At 37.0% G+C, this 4053-nt stretch overlaps 1 long non-coding RNA gene across 1 annotated transcript; it reads left to right on the forward strand.

Moving 5' to 3' along the window:
* The first annotated feature begins 244 nt into the window (after nt 1-244).
* LOC128507094 (uncharacterized) lies at nt 245-2861 on the forward strand. The gene is made up of 3 exons (XR_008355774.1): nt 245-314; nt 2468-2670; nt 2757-2861. It is a non-coding gene; the product is annotated as an uncharacterized LOC128507094 (long non-coding RNA).
* Nucleotides 2862-4053: the final 1192 nt, after the last annotated feature.

The following is a 4053-nucleotide window of genomic DNA, read 5'->3' on the forward strand; positions in this document are numbered from 1 at the left end:
TTTTTTTTAACGTATGCAAACTGCATCCCTGAGAGAAGTATTTTGTGCTGGTTTCTCCTGTCTGCTGTTACTCAACTCCTGAGCGATTATCCAGTTTTTTCCATGTGAGTAATTCTCTGGTCTACATATTAATATAGTCTTATAGTCATAAAATTATTATTTTTTAAATAATTGTTATAATGCAGCGATCATGAGAGTTATATCGACTGCAGCCCTGAAAGCTAAATAACGCGCGTTTTCCCTCTTTTTAAGTGGCCGATTTTTCATGACAAGCCTTTTCTATCACTGTCTGCGTGACTTTGAGAGCTTCTCGTGTGAGTAATTCAGATTTTGGTAATTTTTACTGTTTTAATAGAATTTTCTAATGTTAAATTTCAGCTAAATTAGGTAAGTGACTGGCATAATATTACATTTTTTTATTACAATTTTAATAAACATTTCACAATGTCATGAAAGATGGATTACAATAGAACTTGGAAGCGCCGTCGTGCAGAAGTGCAGGCATTAGCACATTCTGAAAGTTCAGAAAGTGATAGTGACTTCCACACAGTACACAGAGTGCCCAGTGGATCGCAGATGCACTCTGAGGGACCCTCTGAGTCTCTATCACACAGGGATTTTGAGGCAGAAAGTGTGTATTTGTCATCAGAGGATTCAGAATTAGAAGAGAATAGACACCCCAATCCACATAAAACATTTGACTTTAGTAAGGAGTTGAGAATATGGGCATGCAAAAATAAGTTATCCAGATCTGCCGTTGGTGAAATGTTAACACTGCTTCGAAGAGCAGGTCATCAACTTCCAAAGGACCCACGCACATTTCTGTCAACACCACGGACTGTTACTGTGCAGGAGAAGTGTGGAGGATATTACTCCTATTTTGGCCTAGAGTTTTACATAGAGAAAATAATAGCAAATAACCCTGCATATCTCCAAGACCATAATTCAATTGAGCTGCATGTCAATATTGATGGTGTACCTCTCTTTAAATCAACAAGTGATCAGTTTTGGCCAATACTGGTGACTTTCAGTACTTTTCGACCTTTTTTGGTAGCTATTTTTTTAGGGAAATCAAAATCAAATGGATTAGGTTATTTCCTTGAAGATTTTTTAGAAGAATACTCCAGATTAAAGGTGTCAGGAATAAGATTGATGGACAAAGTGCTGACTGTGTCAGTCAAATGCTTTATTTGTGATGCACCTGCAAGGTCATTTTTGAAGTGCATTAAAGGACATACAGGTTATCATTCATGTGAAAGATGTGTAGTGAAAGGCTCTTGGAACAAAAGAATCATTTTGTACACCCCACAACCATTGCCCAAAAGAACAGATGAAGCTTTTAGCCAGGTGGCATATGGAGAAACACATCAGATTGCAAAATCACCACTGATTGATGCTAATATACTTTGCATTAAAGGATTTCCTTTGGACTACATGCACTTGGTCTGCCTTGGAGTGGTGAGAAGAATTCTGTTGTTTTGGAAAAATGGGCCTAGATCTTGTAAGTTGTCCAAACAGCAATTTGACATTATATCCAAGAATTTGAAAGATTTATCACAAAAGCTGCCTTTTGAGTTTGCCAGGCAGCCACGATCATTGGATGACCTGGACAGATGGAAGGCCACTGAATTCCGGCAATTTCTCTTGTATACTGGCCCTGTTGTTCTGAGGAATGTACTTCCAAAAAACACCTACAAGCACTTCCTATCACTAACTGTGGCTATGTCAATCCTTTTGGACGAAGACAGTACAAAGCGTAATCATTTCTTGAGGTATGCAGATGAACTTCTAAATTACTTTGTGAAGAGTAGCAAAGAATTTTATGGAGAAAGCTTCATTGTCTACAATGTACATTCATTAATCCATTTAGCTGATGATGTAGAAAATCACAACTGCTCATTGAATGATATATGCGGGTTTCCATTTGAAAACCATTTGCAGAGTATTAAGAAATTGGTTAAGAATTCCCAAAACCCAATAGCACAGGTGACAAAAAGGCTAGCTGAGGCTGAAGAAGTAGGTGCCTCGTGTCACCAGCAAAATACACACTTCAGGTTCATCTCAACAAGGAAAAGAGACAGCTGTTTCTTAACTGAGAGTGGTGACTTTGCTTTCATTCAAGAAAAAAGAGATGATGGATGCTATGTTTGTGACATAGTAAGACAAGAAGATACTGAGAAAAAAGAAAATATTTTTGCATAGCGCAGTTGACGCGAAAGGTGGTCTGTCTTCCTTATCGGAATGGACATGTGTTGCTGCCGCTGTTACATGGTGATGAACACTATTGAAACGGTAACTGCTGATATTCTTTTTTGTCCAAATTTTTACTAGGCAAGAATTTAGAAGTAGAAAATGTCTTAATGTTTTCTAACCAATTTATGTCAGCAAAAGAGCTTTGTTTGTTTGAACCATCGCTAATAGGAAACTGTTATTAAAATTTTACTGTAAATTTATTTTCTTTCTATAGCATGGAGAGAATGAAATGGGCACGGGCTGTCTGGATGGAGAATTCCCGTGAAGAAGAGGGTGTTGTTCCACTAAACTGGATCAAAGACAAAAATGTGTTTTGGCCAGCAGTCACCAATGCTAGTGTTTTACACAAGAAGTGCGCCGAGCCCGATGTAGAAAAATGGACAAAATTTAAGCTTATAAAGATAAAACATTCATCTGGTAAGTGAATTTTATGTACATTAATTTAAGTCCGGTAATAAAAGCAATGAAGAAGACGTTGAAATTGTTTCCTTCTTACTTTTCAGCCAATATGGAAGAGTGTGAAGACAATAATCTAACCACAGCTATTGAGAATCGCGATAAAGAGGTTCCTAAGAAGCGCCAGGCTAAGCGAAAACACAAAAATGATTATGTATATGACAGCGACCTCATGAGTAATGGTATATCAGAACATTATTAGAAAATTTGAAATATAATAGTTTTCTATAATCAAATGCCTTATAATAAAATGTGTAACTGTTGATGTTTCCAAAGGTTTGACTTTTTGATATAAGCTCAGTATGTTTTTTTTTTTAACTTTGCTATGTTTTGTTTAAACATGGAGTAATTATACACTGTATGTGCAAAATTACAGAAAGTCTTGGAAATCAAATTAGGGTTAGGGTTAGGGTTAGGGTTAGGGGAAAAGAGCCGTGGCTTCAGGGTTCTGCACGGGTCCCGAGTTAGGTTAAGGTTGGGGAAAAGGGATTAGGGTAATGACAAATAGGGTAACGGTCCCGGGACAGGGTCCAAGGCAGGGAACAGTGGGGTTAGGTTTAGGTTTTGGGGATAGGGTAGGGAGACTCGGGTCCATGCAGGCCCAGAACCAACGTTATGCACGGGCCTACCACGACATTATCAGTCCTAGACCCCTCCAATCTCCCCTTTTAGCTCCGAAAATACATCCCTCCCCTTGGTTACACTATGAGCTCTTTATTTAGCAAGTCTTTTAGCGCTACGTTTCGGTTTTATTCAACCTTCATCAGGCACAGACTTGCTTTAATCACCCCAGTTTATTTAAAAGAAAAAGGAACATTACTATTACTGATGCTTCTCATGGCTGTCTTGACTCTAGAATGCTCAAAATTTTGGTAAGTCACCTTTTATAGTCTTTGAGATCCGCCCCTTTGTTGAAAAAATTCTCTTAAACAGCCAAGAACAATTAAATAACTTTTCTCCTTTTTTCCTTTTTTCTGAAAATATTTTCCTCTTATTTATTTAGCTTCAGAAAAGTGCACCAGGTAAGTATTTATTTAATTTTTAATTTTTCTGAAAATGATTTATGACATTTCTTTGTTATTTTTTGTCTTTTTTCCTTTCTTTCAGGACTTCTGCTCCCCCAGGCAGGTAAATACAACAGGTAAGTATTTAATTTTATTTCTTTCTCCTTTTTGTGGTTAATTTTTACTTTTTTTGCAGGTTCCTTAAGTTGTTTTTCCTTTTAATCTTGTCCGGTTTTATGATTATTGTTTTGATGGGAGTTTCCCCTTTTGGTAATTGTAGTTTTGATGTGTAAGTATTGTTATTTCATTGCTTTGTTGTATTTTCCAGATTTTGTGATTA

The sequence above is a fragment of the Clarias gariepinus genome, chromosome 18 (assembly GCF_024256425.1).
Source record: "Clarias gariepinus isolate MV-2021 ecotype Netherlands chromosome 18, CGAR_prim_01v2, whole genome shotgun sequence".
In the NCBI taxonomy this organism is placed as follows: Eukaryota; Metazoa; Chordata; class Actinopteri; order Siluriformes; family Clariidae; genus Clarias; species Clarias gariepinus.